This window comes from Saccostrea echinata, unplaced genomic scaffold (genome assembly GCF_033153115.1).
Source record: "Saccostrea echinata isolate AGI-Se365-2 ecotype Australia unplaced genomic scaffold, CSIRO_AGI_Sech_v1 ptg000005l, whole genome shotgun sequence".
Taxonomy (NCBI): Eukaryota; Metazoa; Mollusca; class Bivalvia; order Ostreida; family Ostreidae; genus Saccostrea; species Saccostrea echinata.
Genome location: NW_026889754.1, coordinates 6,545,070 through 6,565,102, shown reverse-complemented (window position 1 = coordinate 6,565,102; position 20,033 = coordinate 6,545,070).

Here is a 20,033-nt window from a genome sequence, read left to right as displayed (position 1 = left end):
TCGTATTGTTTATACTCTTAGAAATACTTCACTTCATATATCTCTCCTTTTTTCTCGACTCTGAAGGTTCCTCTTCCAAGGGATACATAAATGTTTATCATGTGACCCATCAATCACGTGATATAAGTAAATATAACCTGCTAATTAGGTCATTAATAAAATCAAGTATTGCAAGGGCTTACCCTTTTTCAATCAATTATTTTTTTATAATAAAACGATAGAACAGCTTATACTTACGTCGAAAAGTGCTGCGAACCTAAAATATTTCCAGTATATAACCCCTTAAAACACTGGGAAACAGATGCCTACATGTTATTTGGTGGTCATCATCCACATCTTCATAAAATTATACATCCAAAGAAGAATATTTCACGAGGTTCGCAGCAGTTTCCAAGTAGTACATCCCTTCATCAACACATCTGTGAAATTTCACAAGATTCCGTGCTAGTTATGCCCTTGCAATAGAGCGTTTTAAATTGCATGCATCGTTTCTACCCCCAACGGTCTAAAATAAAACGCATCGATGATCGTGATTAATGGGAGATAGTAAACAGACAAGGGCGATAACTCAATTCCTTAAACGAAAAGAAAACCTCCTTCTTCCACTTTTTCCGTCTTTGTTTTATTTTTTTTCCTTTTCTTTAAAAGAAATAAATCATTAAACTTTTTAATTCAAGCACATATATTCTCTTTCAGCTACACAGAGACCCCTGAACTATATCCAGTTGGTGCTAGCGGACTTGTAAACAAGCCTACAACGGATTTTATACATGTATCTTTCTCACTGGAGTTATTACACTCTTGAACAATTAAGAATAAAAGCAATAAAATTTTCATCAATCTTTTTTATTCTTCATATTTTACATCTTTTGTCACAGGAACCTGGTTAATTGAAGTTTTGGTAAAGTAAATGCAGATGGACAAAGCTAAGAAGTCTTCTCATCCCCCCCCTTCTTGAAATACTTACTTTAATCTTTCGTTACATATAAAATTTATTAATGGAACAACAACAAAACAGAATTTACAAAACAATTCAAAGAAATAATTATCCAATAAAGAACATAAAAGTTTATATAAACTGAAATATCAAGAAAAGCCTCTGAACCAAATCCAAACAGAAACAAACTCTGATTCAACAAATGTGCCTCACATCAAAGTTTAGCATGCATGATATAAATCCATTTCAATGATTTTTTCATCAAAAAGTTTATTTTAAAAAGAATAATAAAGCTTTTAATAAAAAATAAAAAATTCATGAATATTTTATTTTAAAAAATTTAAAAGCAAAATTTGGTCTTAAAATGAAATAATGTGTCTGAAAATGCAAAAAAAAAAATTAAGAGATAAACGACAAGTATTTTTTAAAATTTTACACAAAAAATCTTTTTTGTTAGAGAATGCATCATGGCGTGTTTTGTTCAACCTTGAAATTTGGTAAGGTATAAATAATGAAAATAATTAACTTTCGTTACCAAATGAACTACTGCAACTTTGCTAAAGTGATAATAGCAAGGTGTTCCAAAGATTCTCAGTCAATTCAATGGTGGGAAAACAAAAATCAGACAGTCAGAAGCATCTACAGTATCATCTTCACTGAAAAATTTTAGCAATCTGGTATCGTATCCAAAACGCTATGAATTCTATCAAAGTGTCATGCACAGACATCCAAAAATGTATTTGCCATATAATGTGTTTTAAAAGAATATCTCAAGATTGCAAAACTACATTACAAACATCAAGTACTGGAGAAATGCAAATTCAAATGGAGAAAAAAAGCAATTTCTACACCAGTATTCATTAAAGTCATGGTGTGCACTGAAAGAAAGAGAAAAAATTTTACATTCCATTCAAGATTGTGTACAATGTGAGGTAACAAGCCCGCCAGTTTCATTACTGCATAGATCTGTAAGCAAAGTAACAGAAAACATTATGTCCAAGACAGAAGAGCTAGTTGAAGAAATTAACACTATGACTCCCAGCAGAGCAACAAATGCTTCTCAACAAATGCTTAACATATTAGAACCTATTTTTGAAAACATTTTTTCAACAAGTTTGAAAAATGCAGCATCTTCATGCTACAACCTAACAGAAAAAAAATCAAGTGCTACAAAATTTCAGTAAAAAATTAAAGAAAACCAAAAAAGTAGTCACATTGTTTCAAATTTATTATCGAATGAAACAGAAATAATCAAAGAGACAGAGATAGGTTAGCTACCTATTTTGAGACACCTGAGATGGCAAGGGAGAGAAGCGAGACCCATTTTAAAGATGTATCATCTGGGAAGAAAAAACCGAAAAAACATGTTGGAAAAATTCAGAATTACAGTTTTGATCAAGTTGAATTCCAAAAATACATTGAAGCCCTTCCATCAGGATCAAAGGTGAGTTGGAGAAAGCTTGCTTTAAAATTCAATGTAAGAAATAAAAGGGGTATTAAACCTTCCAATGGAGGCCAGTTTTTGTTGGAGTTTGCAAAAAGCATAGGAATAAGATCTAGGAATTTCACTTTTGAAAAACGGCTCAGTGGGAGAGATTACGTACAAAGAGTAAGGAGGGCAAGAATGAAATTATACAAAAGTATCTCAACACCCACACCCCGACCAACTAAATCCCTCCACCAGGCAATCCAAAGAAAGCTCAAAACAAAAGATCTATACATAGGAGAAAAGATTGCCAACAAGATCTACACACGTAACAGAATAACAACATCTGGTAAACTTGAAGAAACAACAAAGAAAGTATATGGTAGGAAAATCCCATTAGAAAATATAAGAAACCAAATGAATCAGGACCAAACAGATTTGTTAAGATGTACCAGCCATGAGAGTTACGGAAAACTAACAGATGAGGAAATTCAACAAAGGCTCATATCCTATGATAGGTCTATGTCTGAGAATATTGAAGACGCCTTGCAAGACCTCATGTTAGTGGAGAAGACACGAAATCTTAAGCTTTGGCATGACCATAGCGACATTCTAAACCACAGCTATGTAAGTTTTATGGTTTCATCCCAGTACGACCCAGCTGTATACCTATCCAATGAAGAATGCAAAGAAAGATTTCCAGAGAGACAACCTATTGATGTGCAGGGTGCAGTGGAAAAACCTTACTTGTACATACTTGGTCAATCTAAATCTAGTGACAGGGATCAAATTACATACACAGATATTAGAACAGAAGACCTTAGGAACATAAGTAAACCAACAGTACTGCAAGGAGTTGAAATTTTTGACAAGGTGTGGGTCTTCAGTGGTGATGGCCCTGCCCGTCAATTTGAAGCTGGACAACAGAGAGGGGGTCATTACAGCTGTCTATGTGGAATCAGAGTATCAGAACCTGGAATGCGCCATAAGATACCATTCACTATCCTTGATTGAAAGAGTTAAGTTGTTTAAACAAGGGATTCTTTGGAAACAGTTTTCAAATGAAAATATTTCCCCTTTAACAAATTTAAAGAGAGATGACCTCATAGACGAATTAGAAGCACGAGGTATCGACACCTTCCATCTGTCAAAATTGGAAATACAGGAAGAACTTGCCAGGATGTTACATGGTACACAAAGACCCCCTGCTCTTTTGAATCAGATGTGCTGTCAATGTATGAAATTCCAGCCTGTGAGCCACTCCATGACATCACGAGTGTAGTTCAAAACCTTATCACAGAGCTACCTTCACACATTCCAGACAAAAGGGCACAAATGGAATTTCAGAGTCAACGATTGGCGATAAGAATCAGATAAAAGGTTCAGACGCTCGATTGTACGCAGTAAAATTGGCAAAGTTTGTCTCTATACAACACTCAGAAAACAAGATCTCAAAAGATTTGGTTGATTTGTGTACCTCACTTGTGGAAATAATTTCGATCTGCTACAGCCATGAAAGTGAAAGAAGTCCAAAGAAAATCTTGCGACTACAAAATCAGTGTTTCATCTTTAGCTATCTTTGTAAGACCATCATTGGTCATCCCAAAAAAATGACAGCAAGAAATTTTTTGGCTGTCACTTCCACAGCTTGACAGTACACACACCACCGACATACAAGCTCTTTTGTCTTCGGTCTCTCATACCAGAAAAAGAAGAACGCTCTTTTGGAGACTTGCGTTCAATATCTTTACGAACATCGAATAGACAATGTGGAAAGTCATTGATAATGCTGTACTAAGATACAATGCTCAACAACAAAGTGGCAAAAAGGACAGTTACAAACAACAGGAATCTATTATTAGCCATCAAGCTAAGCTACTTCCACCTTCAAATGATTCCACTTTTCCTTTAGATCTCTTGAAAACACGACCATACCTGTTCCAGACTCACTGTGAGCAGATTGCTGACTATATACAACAAGGGCAAAACTACTGGTGGTCAGTGAAAAATGATTGCATTGTGTTCCATGATGGGCCATCACATTCTGAAAAGCCACTTCCTTCCATTATGCACTTCAGGTCAAAAACATTAGGAGATCAACAAGAAAGAGCTTCCAGGGCCTGGAGAACATGCATTTCTGACTTCGATTTACAGAAAATCCAACTGCCTATGACAAAAATCAAGGTGTTTGATGGAGAACAAGCAAGAGTTATAAAGAATGATGGTAATTACAAATTGAAACCACTACTTCATAAGCAGAATAATACTTATTATTTTAAATCAAATCAGTAGTTGTATCATTTCAAAAAATTTGGAAATTTAGATTCTACTGGAAATGGAGACAACATAATTACATGTACACTGATCACTAGAAAGAAGTAAATGCTCCATAACGTATTCAGCAATTTATATTAAGAAATTCCTTGTTCATTTGTTTCAGCTCTTTTAGAGAAACAGAATGCAGGCGGTTTTAAAACAGGATCACACAGAGGTATGAGTACTTTTGAAGCCTTTCTGACCTTCCAAAACATGTTAAAACTACAATAGTCAATAAAGTTTACCCCATGAAAATGCCAATCAGATAGCCAAAGATTTGAAATCAATCTATCACCAAAAACATATGTGAAAGCAAAAACCTTTAAATAAATCACCAGTTTTCAACAGAATAAAGCCAAAAGTTAAATATTAACAGTTACACTCTTAAACTTCAGAAACACAAAACAAGGCAGGTAACTCCCACAAGCGTAAGAGCCAGACCCATGTGAACAGAGAACAATCAGGTATTGACTGTAAACTAAAGCTACGAATTATTTTTCCTGTAATAAAACCTTCTCTTGAGTCTCATATGGTGTATCTACAGATTCTGTTCTGGCTTTTGAAGGTGCAGATTCTGTTCTGGCATATGAAGGTGATGCCAACTCAGACAGCAATGGAGGGAGACAAACTAGGACAGGAATGGAAGCTGAATCCACAGTTTCTAAAGTTCAACATTCTCCAGGTAAAGCCCTACAAAGATTTAATTATCATGTAATGGTTTATGAACAGAATTCAACTAATGCCATTATACAAAATGTCCTCTTAATTCATCACTTTTCATGTACAAGTAATCTGAAAACATTATACATGTACTGAAGTTATAAAATGACATTTAACCCTGCTTGTACTGACTCACTGTTTTTATTCAGCATCAACGTAGTAAAAGACTGTAAATTACAAAAAAGGTTATAAGAAATTACATACAAAATGATCGACTTAAAACATTGACTCTATTATGCTACATTTATAACCAAACCGGGTTTCCATACTTTTTTCTTTTAACAGCAATCAACTTATAAGCAATAAAACTGGCATGTAATAATAACTCAGCAAGAAATCAACAAATTATCCTTACAAATTCACATATACAAGTATAACATAGTGACTAGATTGTATAAATCTCAGAAAATGATTTGAACACAAACCACGTGCTTAGTCTTACACAAAAAACCAGGTCATGTTAACCATGCGTAGATAATGCTTTAAATTACTGAAATATTTGACAATAAAGGTTTGCGTCCTAACACATGAATATTAAGATCTTATGTTTATAACTTATGAAAGTGTACTTACGCTATAGGGCTACAAAGTCACAAAATCTAGTAACACTTTTGCACATGTACAAATATGGCGCTTGCCAAAACTACGGGAAGTAACTCTTCTAACAAACAAAACAAAAAGTTAACTCATACATAGTTGATTCGGAGACATTACACTCCCCGCCTAATGTCTGAAAGATATTACAATTTACAAAGACATTTTCAAGCAACGTTTTCAAATGTTTGTCTTAGTCAATCAAGATAACAAGTTCTGTAATAGGGCGGATATATGTTGTTTGCTTACCATCCTTGATAATGCGCACCTCAACTGTTCTTACTCTGTGGTCACACTCACTTTTAAAGACATTCACAATCAGTCCAAGTGGCCACTGTCCACGGTGGGCTTCTTTGTCGCGCAAAAGAACAACATCACCAACCTTTACATCAGGACGTTCAGTCTGCCACTTACGTCGCACTTGGAGTTGCTGGAGGTAACCATTCCTCCAATGCTTCCAGAAGATATCCGACAAGCACTGCACATGTTTCCACTGTTTCCTGTATATTTCCTTCATGTCAGATGAGCTAACAGGATGAATATCAGGAAATTCCTTCTGAGTAAGTAACATCGAAGGGCTGATAATCTGTGGATTTTCTGGATCAGATGATATTGAGCAAATGGGTCTTGAATTTACAATGGCACAAACTTCGCACATAAATGTGCACAAGACTTCATGAGTGAGTATTTTTGTGTTCGCATTTAGTAACATTGAGTTCAGTATTTTTCGTGACACTCCAATCATCCTTTCCCAGGTTCCGCCCTGGTGTGACGCATGTGGGGGGTTGAAAGTCCAAGTTATCCTATTCTCAAGAAGATAATTGTGAATAGGTCCCTTTTCAGTGTAGACAGCTTCAGCCTTTATGTCATCAAGGGCTCCTAAGAAGTTGGTTCCTCTATCGGAACGGATTTCCTTCAAAGGTCCACGAATAGAGATGAATCGGCGTAAGGCATTAATAAATGATGAGCTGCTCATCTCCTCAATGATCTCGATGTGTATTGCTCTTGTTTTCATACAAGTAAAAAGCACAGCCCATCTTTTGCTGTGGGAAAGGCCCCCTCTAGTTCGTCGTGCCACTACTGACCACGGCCCAAATACATCGACCCCTACTGAACTGAATGGAGGTCCAGATGTAACTCGGTCAGGTGGTAAGTCCGCCATCTGTTGAAATTCTAACTTCCCTCTAAGTTTCCTGCACACTACACACTTGTACAAGATGGAATTAACAAGGCGCTTACATCCGATAATCCAAAAGCCATTGGATCTCACTGTACCTTCCGTGATGAGTCTACCCTGATGATACACTTTCTCGTGCAGATGAGTAATGAGAAGTCTGGCAATGTGGGATTTTCCTGGAAGAATGACAGGATTTCTTTCATCTATAGTGAAGGGTGCTTTGTTTAGACGTCAACCAACACGTAAAATTCCTTTATCATCTACAAAAGGATGAAGAGCAATGATATTGCTTTTCAAGGAAAGTGGTTTCTTCTCCTGTAAACACTTCATATCATCTCCATACCAGAATTTCTGAGTCTCCCTGATAATGAAACGTTCTGCTTCCTGAGTATCTTCAATACTGCGCAAAGAAAACTCAGCTTTTCTTCTGCAAAATCTCTTTAGATATGAGACTGCATTCACCAATCTTGTCCAAGAGGAGAACTCAAATCTATCCACTAAATGTTCCTTCACCTCTGTTTTCTTGACACAAACTATGGGTCGTATTTCTGTATCTGCATCTGGATTGACTAAGGGAAAGCTTTTGTCCTCTACCTTCTCTACAGACCTCAGTTGTATCGGTCCTCTGAGCCAATCGCTTTGAGACATGTCCTCAACAGATGTGTAACACCTAGTTCCAATGTCAGCTGGATTGTCCTGTGTGGAAACAAAGGTCCACTGCTCTGGTTTAGATCGCCTGTGTATCATGTTGATCCGGTTGCTGACATAATTGTAGAATCGACGAGATCGGTTATGTAGGTATCCTAGAACGACCCTGCTGTCTGTATAGTATTTTGCAGAATCTTGATTTAAGTCAAGCTGTTGGAATACTGTCTGAGCTAGTTCCGTGGCTAGAAGAGCAGCACAAAGCTCAAGGCGTGGAATAGTATTTCCTTGTTTAGGTGCTATTCTCGACTTCCCAATGACATATCCAATATTGACTTCACCTAAATCATCAATTGTCTGTAAGTACACAACCGCAGAAATTGCCTTTTCGGAGGCGTCTGAGTAAACATGAACTTTGCTTGAGGAAGCAGAACTCAAGGACACTGGAGTATACATCCTCGGAATGCGCAGATTCTCCAAGGCATGTAGAGATTGCTTCCATGTAGTCCATTCTTCTTCACGATCATTGGGTAGAGGTTCGTCCCAGTCATCATTGTCCTCACATATCTCCCTGTAAAGTATCCTACCATGTATGACTATAGGTGCGATAAACCCAAGAGGATCAAATAAACTGTTAATTATGGACAGAAGACCTCTTTTTGTAAACGGTTTTTCTGGGATGCGTGCACTGAAATTCAAACTATCTGAATTGATGTCCCATGCTAAGCCAAGGCTCTGTTGGATCGGTAACTCATCAGCCGCAATGTCGAGCGACTTCAGATTCTTTTCTAAATCTTCCGCGGGAAAAGCCTCCATTACTTCAACGCTGTTCGATGCTATCTTGTGAAGTCTGATCTTGGCTTCGTCCTTCAGCACTTGTTGCGTTTTTCGAAGCAGATTTATGGCTTCGTCACTTGATCCCACAGACATGAGCCCGTCATCAACATAAAAATTTCGGGTAACATAATTCTGTACCTCAACTTCCGCTTTTTCAACTGTCTTGCGTAAGCCATATGTTGCTACCGCCGGCGAGGGTGTATTCCCAAACACATGCACCCGCATTCGGTATTCGATTAAATCTTCACACGGTTCATTGTTTCTGTGCCAGAAGAAACGTAGAAAATCTCTATGGTCCTCTCGGACCAGGAATGAATAAAACATCTGTTCTATATCTGCCATAAAGGCCACTCTGTTCATACGGAAGCGCATAAGGACTCCCAGTAGTTCATTGGTCAGGTTTGGTCCTGATAGCAGTACTCCATTGAGGGATAGGCCCTTGTATTTAACGGACGAATCAAATACACCGCGTATTTTGTCAGGCTTCTGCGGGTGATAAACTCCAAAGAGAGGTAAGTAAAAGCATTCTTTCCCTGCCGGCAAAGGCGGAGCCACCTCCATTGCACCACTGTCTATGAGTCCTCTCATGAAAGTCACAAGATGTTCTTTTTTCACTGAGTTCCTCTCAAGACTAGCATCCAACATGTGGGCCCTCTTCAAAGCTTGAAGTCGGTTGTTTTCCAAGACTGGCCTTGGTTTTCTAAACGGTAATGGAGCTTTCCACTTACCACTGGAATCTTTCTCAAAACCTTCCTCCATGATCTGCAGGAATTGACGATCTTCTACAGAGAGGCCAACTTGGTCATCGTCAGCTGATATTTGGAAAATGTCTTTCCTAACCACATCCTGGTGTGGCACAATGCCCTCTGTCAGGCGGAAACTGTTTTGACATGGTTCGAAAATGGACTGGCGGCCATCTTCAATCACTGTAGTTTTGTAGACAGTGACACCTTGTGGCTTGTGTAATCTGCCAAGGCACACATCTCCTATCACTACCCAACCAAGACTCAACTTCTGTGCAAAGGGCGAGTCCTTAGGTCCTACTCGCTGATCATGTATATGATGTGCTTGTATCAAGTCTCTACCAATCAGTAAAAGTATTTTGGCATCTGTGTCGAGTGGAGGTAATGATAGATCCCTAAGATGCGGGTGGTGTTTGATGACTTCTGGAGTCGGTATCTCGTGTCGCTCATCTGGAATCTCATTGCACTCTGTAATAGTAGGAAGTTCCATTACAATGGATCCATCGACTGCAGCTATCATCAAATCAGAGGCTCTGCGACCGCTTGAGTGAAAGCGTCCAGCACATGAGGTAAGCGTAAATGAATGAATTTGACTATTGGGAACATCCATATAGTCGAACAGCTCAGATCTTCCAAGTGTTGTATTACTCTGGTCGTCAACAAGAGCATAAAGGCGCAGACGTTTTGAAGGATTTCCCTTCGGATACTCATCCACCAAGACGGCCTTTGCACATGAACGTCCAGAAAACTGTTCTCCACACACAGCTGTACATTTTGTGAGAATATTACCTTCCTCCCCGCCATGCTGTCTCTGGCCCTGAGAGCTCTCAGGTGGATGAAGAGCAGTGGGGTGCTGCACACTTCCACAATCCTCACATTTCACTTCTGCGTGACAGGCTTTGAATGTGTGTGTGTCCGATTCACAACATCTATAGCACAAGTTATGCTCTCGCAGGTATTGTTTACGATCACGAATGGATTTTTTCCTGAATGCCCTACACTGGTTTAATGTGTGCTCAGCATCGTGAATAGAGCATCTCTTCTGTGCACCTTATGGTCTCTTGTTGACTCTTTAAAATCAGTCTTCTTAACAGTCACAGATTTTACTGGTTTGAAGTTATGCTGGTTGAATCTTGGGATTTTCGGGTCTCGGTTTTCTTTGGCGAAAGTTGGAGCTACTTGTAGGCCAGGATCATTCATCATGGTTGAAACTTCCTTTACAAAGTCACAGAAGACACTAAATGGAGGGTATGGGACCCCATGAGTCAGCTTATACTTTGAAGCTTTTGAAGTCCATTTGTTTTGCAAACTGGGTGTTAACTTTTGTACTATCGGAAGCACTCCCACTGATGTGTCAAAGTAACTGAAAAGTTGGCTGTACCTTGGGTTTTCTTTTAAGGCAAATATTTCACTTAAGATATCTGAGAGTTCATACAGTCGTCTAGGTTCACTTGCACTGAGTCGCTGGAAGCTTGCAAGTTTGGACTTTAATGCTGTTTCAACTAATTCAGGTGAACCGTATCTTTCCTCTAATCTAGCCCATAAGGTCTGGCATCCTTGAGAGGGATTCCCTACTGTTGCTGCTCTGATGCTTTTAGCATGTTCCTTGGACTCAGGGCCGAGCCATCTGATCAATAAGTCTAATTCTTCGAGAGGTGTAACTAATGCATCCTGAACCACAGATTTGAAACTTGCCTTCCATGCTACAAAGTTCTCTGGCTTGTCATCAAAATTAACAAGTCTTGTAAGCATCAGATCCTTTTTCAACATAAAGCTTGCTAGATTGACTAGGTTGTCTTTCTGTGATTCAAAGGGTCGAGCCTCAGGATTCAATGAAAATGATGGTTCACAAATTGGAGAGTGAGTAGCAGTATTGTTTGCTGCTGAAACTTTCGGTTGGGTGTATTCTACATTTTCTGTTGCTGGAACTGACTCCAAATTCCTTAACAGGTTAACTTCTTCAATGAATTTTCTTGTTCGTTCTGAGGAGTCAATATTAGAAATAGATGTTCTAGTTAAATTGTCTGTGTCTCCATTGTCTTCCTCCATTGCTCGTAACTCTGCTTGGGCTGTTGCTAATTCCTTTTGTGCGTCAAGACACTCTAACTCTGTCTCTAACTCTGCTTTTTTCCTGAGGGTCTCTGCCTTAGACTTTTTCTCCTGTTCATCAAGCCTTGCTTGCTCTTTCTTTAATTCTGAAGCTTTCTGTACAAATTGCAGTCTTGCTTTGGCTGCCTCTGCTTTTACCCTCTGTTCCAATAACATGGAAGTTGTACTTCTGGAAGTCGTACTTCTAGATACTGATGACCTGCTTGATCTTGACCTTCCACTCACAGATCTTGCTGTGCCTTTAAGAGACGCATTGTCTTTCAGGTCATGAGAGAGTTTGGATTTTGAATCTGGTGAATACTTTGTATCTGTATCCTGTTGTTCCATGATTGTGTCAATTTCCTGGAGGATACTTTCTACTTTCTGTTCCAAGGAGGATATAACTACCTCTTGTGCAGCTTTTTCTCTTCTGCTGTCCTCAGTATTTGTTCTTACAAGAAAATTCAGAAACTCTTCACTAATGTTATGGTAGTCCTGAGTAAGTTTCAGTAAACTTTCTTTCAAAATTACCAGGATTTCTGTCTTTCCAGTTGTAAGTTCATTGTACGAGTATTTCATTTCATTTTCTAGTTTCTTTCTAAGCTTTCGTAGTTTGTCACAGAATTTATTCACATGCTGTTCATACATTTGCCTCCCTGCCGCTGTCAACTGTCTAGTAGATCTCTGAGAACGCTGATCTGTTAGAGGAGATTTGTGTGGTGTGGTTGAACCGCCCTGGTTCTCCATGACTGCCTACGTAGTCCTAGCTCTTTTACTGTACTGACTCATTGTTTTTATTCAGCATCAACGTAGTAAAAGACTGTAAATTACAAAAAAGGTTATAAGAAATTACATACAAAATGATCGACTTAAAACATTGACTCTATTATGCTACATTTATAACCAAACCGGGTTTCCATACTTTTTTCTTTTAACAGCAATCAACTTATAAGCAATAAAACTGGCATGTAATAATAACTCAGCAAGAAATCAACAAATTATCCTTACAAATTCACATATACAAGTATAACATAGTGACTAGATTGTATAAATCTCAGAAAATGATTTGAACACAAACCACGTGCTTAGCCTTACACAAAAAACCAGGTCATGTTAACCATGCGTAGATAATGCTTTAAATTACTGAAATATTTGACAATAAAGGTTTGCGTCCTAACACATGAATATTAAGATCTTATGTTTATAACTTATGAAAGTGTACTTACGCTATAGGGCTACAAAGTCACAAAATCTAGTAACACTTTTGCACATGTACAAATATGGCGCTTGCCAAAACTACGGGAAGTAACTCTTCTAACAAACAAAACAAAAAGTTAACTCATACATAGTTGATTCGGAGACATTACACTGCTCAATGCATTTATGGGAAAAAAATGAAATTTCTGAAAGTTACCTTTCTTTAAAAGCAATGTGAAAGAAAATGATATTATCACACAGTACCCCACAATAAACTGAATACAAATTATTTTAAATAACAGGAAGCCCATGAGCCACAATGCTCACCTCAGTCAATTTGGTCCTGCTGTTATTAAAAAAAATCCACTTTTTATTTATATCAATAGAATCTGTACTACAAAGTGTCATTTACATATTATTATAACTGAGCATGGCTTTACTGTTTTTGTGAGTTTAATGTTTTCCCCCTATATGTCCATATGTAAAACTTTGATTCCCCTCTTTATCTGACCGCTTGGGGCCATCATTTGAACAAATATATATATTTAGTCACTTAAGCCCTTTTTTCTGGTCCAGTGCTTCTCGAAGTTAAATTTACACCATCCGAGGATGCTTTTTAATTTATATGACTAATCATAGCTTTTCTTTTCCTGAAAATTTTTTTTTTCATTGATATATCCCTTATATTCCGTTGTATAACTTTGATCAGGTTGTGCCCCCCCCCCCACCAGGAGGGGTCATGATATGAACAAACTTGATTTTACTCTACTCTATGATGCTATCATAAAAATATGACCAAACATGGCTTTTTTGTTCTTGAGAATATTTCTAAATAATTTTCTTATATATTCCTATGTAAAACTTTGATCGTACATTGAAGCCCAAAAATACCTGGCAAGTTTGGTTGAAAGTATCCCAGTGGTTCCGGAGAAGAAATAGAAAATGTGAAAAAAATGAAAAGTTTACAGTCGGACAGACAGACAGACAAAAAATGGACAAAATGTGATCCGAATAACTCACTTAAGCTTTCAGCTCTGATGAACTAAAATAACTTTTAAAGCATATGGATCAGGTGAGCTAAAAATGTTAACCAGATGCAATTTCAGAGGAAGCTGATGATAACTCAGAAGGCATGGACTTAATCAGTGGAGCCAGAGACGCGTGGGTGTATGTGATGTGATGAAGATGCATTCTGAAATCCAAAGAAATTCATCATCAGCAGGTGTAACAGACAATATTTTGTAAAAAAAAAAAAAAAAAAAAAAAAAGAAGAAAAGAAATAATAAGAGCTGTATTAGAGGAAAATTGGAAACAAGATATTTTTCTATCCCACTTTTAAATCATACTGTCAATTACTAAATTATGAGCTGAAAAGGTAAACCCCCTTGCAGTTTCAGTTGAAGGTGACAAAGACTCACAAGGCATGGACTTGAACAGTGGAGTCCGAGTTGCAGATGGTGCACTCTCATTTGACAAAGAGGGTGTATGTGCCATGATGGATAGCCATTTCGGAATCCAAAAAAAAAAATCATCAGCAGCAGGTATAACACAACATTTTGGAAAAAAGTACATCTGTATCTAGAAGATAAATATGAATTTTACATTTTACAAGCCTACTTTTACCAATATTTTTATATAATATAAAAGATAATGCTAAACTTATTGCTTCAAAAAATAGTTATAGTTAAGGTTAAGTTAGTTATAGTTAAATCCATCCTTAATTTGTAGCTACACTACCATGTAAAAAACCAAAAGGAAATTGTTTGCTAATGAAACAGGTAAATACAAGTATTACAAGACTATGTATAAACAGAAACTTATTTGGTTTAACATTGTTTATCAGAATTTACAATGCACATGATTGAAATGACATTTAATGAAGTGTTACCTTTTTTCATTTAGAAGAAAAGTTATCATAAAATACAGCTGGCCCCTGCAAGAAACATGAGAAACCAGGTATGCATGAACAAAAACATCCAATTCAAAAAATAAGAGTGCGAGAATGATTTTTGTAAAAACAAATTTCCAATATTTATTCTCTATTTATAGAGTTTACCAAGTTGACAGGTAACATACAAAACAGGACAAAACAGACAGGTAAGCAGGGATGTAGCATCATTTTTGAAAGGGGCAGCCAGATAAAAAAATTTCAACTTGAAAGTGGGGGGGGGGGGTTTCCAACCTCTTTCAGTACCAAAGAGCTAGGTTCACTTTATACATAAAATGGCCCTGTACATATACTTATTTATTACATTTTCAACAGTGAAATACTGTGATTTATTTATTGAATAAAAGTGATATTCTCTCACAGTGTGAAAGGATACCAAAATGATATTCTTTCACAGTGTGAAAGGATATTAAAATAAGTAAAAAATTAATTTCTGGCCTGTCATAAGATAGAGATAGTAACTAAGCATCTTGATAGAGCTAAAACTGTAAATTTCTTCCCAAATATGTTGCTAAAATCCATGCTTTATAATGTTTTCAATCACACAACTGCTAAGCTATGACATCTCAACTGCTCAACTATGACGTCAAGCCTATGACACTGTGTTAAGAAAAGACAGAGGCAAAGGGAAAATCAAAGAAAATGTAATAAACAGAAAATTCGCACTTGTGAAAATATAAAAAAATCCTGTCCCACTCATGAAATAAATTCCATATTCATCTACAAAACATTGAATATCCTCTATTTATTGACTAACACCGTATGTCCCATTTTCAACATCAATAAAAAGTAGAGACTTAGTGCTTTCAGTTTGTATAGTTTTCCTCTAGAGAGTCCAGGTATTAGAAAACAGGTTGTGTGAAGTTGCAATTTCCTTAAATTTTGCAGAAAACGTGTATTTGGGAAGCTTCAGCAAAGAATTAAAATAGGAGCACATCCCTCCATCCAAAAATCAAAAGATTTATAACCTTCATAAGCAGTTCTTTCATTATATATGTGCACATTTTGGATCAGAGGCTGTGGTGTAGGGCTGTATCAATATATCAATTAATCCATACGTATCGATATATTAGAATGTATCGTATTAAAAAAATAGCTTCCAATACATATCAGACAGGCAGATTATCTTATGATGATATAATCATTAAGGAGATAGCACATCTTAGATAAATATTACAAAATACACAACTTTATTTATCATGTTGTTTTCACAATCTTTAACCCTTTCACCCCGATAGCCCGCTTCAGCGGTCAGTCAGTAAAACTCCTTTCACCCCGACAGCCCGCTGTAGCGGGTATTTAGACATTTTGAATTTTACCGCCAAATATTTCATATAACTGAAAGCAAAATACGAATATGCGGCTTATAAATTGAAAGTAGCTATGTAAACAAAAAAAATGGATGCCAGATTGATATTTGATAATTGTGGATGATGTAAATTGCGGCGTTTTTACATTTTTTTTTCTATGAAGTCGATTTCAAAATGTCGGACATTGAGAGCGATTCGGACGAGTGGTCTGATGCTGAATATTTCGATGACTTGGGGGCATTTGATTTGGTAAATTTAAACGAAAGTGAAAGAGATCAGATAGAACGAATGATTGAAGATCGTAATTCTTCAGATGAAGAGGAAAATGAGCTGTACAATGGCTACACAGCACCGGGAAATTTTGTTTGGACTGACGAATTTTCGGTAAGATGTCGACTTCCGTACTCAGAGAAGCCAGGACCTGTTCGTGTGTTAGATAGTTCAGCATCTGTGCTCAATTACTTTCAAATTTTCTATTCGGACGAAATTTTTAATCATATTGTGGACAGTACGAACAGAAATGCCAATAAAAAGAGAAGAGAAGATGCTAATAACAACAAAGGTGTGTGGCATGATGTGACTATAGATGAAATCAAAGTGTTTTATCGAGTGTTGATCATGATGGATATTATCAAGCTGGACAGAGATGACCTCTATTGGAAGGAGGATGAAAAGTACTTTATGTTGGGAACTAGAATATCAGATGTCATTAGCAGAGACCGGTTTATGCAAATCAGAAGGTATTTGAATTTTTCTATAAATGAAGTAGATGGTTTGGAACACCGAAACGACAAGCTATCCAAAGTAAGATACATGCTCGATAAAATACGCAATTCTTTCAATTCTGAATACATTCCCCATGAAGAAATTAGTGTTGATGAATCTATGGTACCCTTTAAAGGAAGGTTGTCTTTTAAACAGTACATGAAAGATAAACCATGTAAATTTGGAATTAAATTCTGGATGCTTGCAGATGCCACTAGTGCGTACTGTTGGAATTTTGATGTGTATGTTGGAAAGTACGGAACTGAAATTAATCGTACATTTAGTCTCAGTGCCCATGTTGTGATTGAATTGCTTCGAGGGTTAGAAAACAAAGGACACTGCGTCTTTACTGACAATTTTTACACTAGTCCTACATTAGCGCACTACCTGACAACAATTGGTACCTGTCTGTGTGGAACTGTCAGACCGAATCGTCGTGGGTTTCCACAGGATCTTGTAAAATCAAAATCAGAAGCTCGAAAACTTCCTAGAGGCTATTACGATTGGAGACAGTGTGATGACATGATTGCTACGTGTTGGAAGGATAAGAAAATGGTGTACTTCTTGTCTACGTGTCATATACCAGAAAAGGAAAACTTGACCGTGAAGCGGCACAATAAAGATGGAAGTACAACCGAGTTCCCAGACATACCATCAGGTGCAGCATATTCTAAATACATGGGCGCGGTGGATCGCAATGATCAAGTGACAAAGTTGAACAAATCAAAAAAAACTATGCGTTGGTATAGGAAAATTGAAAGGAAACTCCTTGAACTTTCAATATACAATGCTTATGTCCTTGAGGGAAGCATCATTGAACATGATCGCCCTGGGAAAAGGAAGCGTGACTTTATAAAGTTCAAATTGGATCTTGCACATGAACTTATTGGCCAACGACGGATTCGCAAAAGGGCTGGAAGGTCACGATCTGCAACATCGAATCAACTTCTTAGACTGGATGGTCTAAATCACTTACCTGCTGTTGGAGAAGGGAAAGATCATGTGTGTGTTGTGTGCAATGAAAGGCATGTGAAATTCAAGGAAAGAAATCCAGGTGTCTCCTATGCTGAAAATCCATTCAAAAGGTGTAAAACCACAATTAAATGTGAAAAATGTGAAAAATATCTTTGCTGCAACACTAAAAACATGTGTTTCAAAGAGTATCATTCAAAAGTGTGTTATTAAATGTATGTTGAATGGACTTGGATTGATTGACAAGTTTATTGAATTGAAAAATTACCCAGTTTTAGCTAAATTTATTTATTTATATTTATTTATTTATTTTTATTTATTTATTTATTTTGTTATATGTTATGAATGAAATTGAATACCTTGTTGTGTTGATGTATTATGAATAAAAACTTGTATCATCTATGTTTATGTCTCTTTTGCAGCTATATTTTATACTGAATAAGATTTAGCAGCTAGTGTACAATATCAAATTGTACAAAAGGTACATTACCATGATTATCAATTGTTTGACTGTATACTCACCTGTAATTAGTTGTAAGCAGGTATTCTGACAAGACTGACATTTCATTTGTTTTCAAATCAGATCATTATAATTGACTTTTGTTTATTTCATTTTTGAGTCCAATATTTTCTTTCATGAAACTACGGACAATAAAATTCAATCAAATAAAGGTATTTGGTTTTCACCTGGGAAATACAGGTAAATCAATTAAATTGTAATGCATCTAAATTCATTCTAGTCTTAAATATATGCATCTGCCTTCTTAAAATAATTAAAATGGTAAGTTAATGACAAAATCAGGTCATTTTGTAGATTTTTTTAGGAGTGGAATTTAAACATTCATGACAATCTTATGTAGCTTGAGTATAGCTACATTGAGGTGTACCAGGTTTACCTGTGGTCACTAACTTGTAATTTACACCTGTTTACATACAAACTTTCTGCCCCTGTTGTTAAAATTGATTTCTGTACTCTGTTTTACACATGATTATTAAAGAAGTGAATAAAATAATAATTATTATTCAAAATTAAAGAAAATTACAAATTTACCTGTTTCTCACCTGTGAAATACAGGTAAAAAATTACTTTTCAAAGTGAAAACCCCCAAAACATTAAAATATAGTATTTTCCCTGTATAAATATATATAGTTTTATATATCATACTCTAAAAAGGAAAAAGATATTGATATTTAAATATTTTTTATTATTATTTCACAACTTTTTCCAGATATTCAGTGTTCAGTGGTATTTTACATAGAAATATATATAGGGGTGAAAGAGCTAAAAGTTTGAATTTGAAGTGTAATTTGTTATGACAGTGAGACAAGAACTTCGAAATGGGTTATAAAACAATTCTTTTTTTTTTAATTCATGCATTAAATGAATTATAAGACTTAATTTGAAAGACTTATTAAAGAATCCAATATATCAGATATCGCATTATAAAATATCGTATCGTATCGAATTTTTTTTGCTCAATACACAGCCCTATTGTGCTGTATACGAAATATGGAAAAATAACATCATCTTTTGGCCTTTTTTGAAGAAATATTCAGGATTGGTGAATAATGATGCATTTCATGACGTCATAATGCATTGACTAGAAAGAAAAATACGTCTTTTTCAGTAGATATATACAGTCACCAAGAGTTCAAGTGGTATGTATTGCCTTGTCGACTAAAAGTATGCAGTTTCGATTTTTGAGAAATTTACAGGGCCAATACAGGCTTGAAGTGGCTCTTGCTCTTTTTTTCATTACACTACTACAAAACCCTATCCCGTTTTCTTACCCTTGTCCAAATATTGCTTAATTTTCAAGACAGTAACCATGTATTATATATATGTGTAAACAATTCTTATTACCATATAAATTCCTTCAGATGCAGAGTCCATGACCAGGAAAATACACAGTCTTCTACCTGGTGACCCCATCGTTGACGAATATTTCAAATACAGAAGACTCCTCAAGGGAAGACCTCATGACAGGATCCTTGCTCAATCCATAGGCGCTTGGGTCATGGATAATGTATCTTTTCTATGTAATGTATTGTCGAGGAAATTCGAACTATATTCGTAACATTTCTTTTAAGCGCACAGTGGTAATTTTTAGTTTTTTGTAAATCTTTCTGCTTGATATACACTAGGCTGCCACAGAAATTTTATATTATGCACGTTTTAAGAATGTTATATTCCTACTGTATACTAAAAAGAAACAAGGCTTGCAACTACCTTCGCCCCTTTCCGTGCCCCCGACACGAATTTTTCCTTTTAAAAGTTATATGCAATGCTTACCAGCTGAATTGAGAACCCTCTTTTCTCCAGATAATTCTTATATAATGATAAAAATCCTCTGGTAA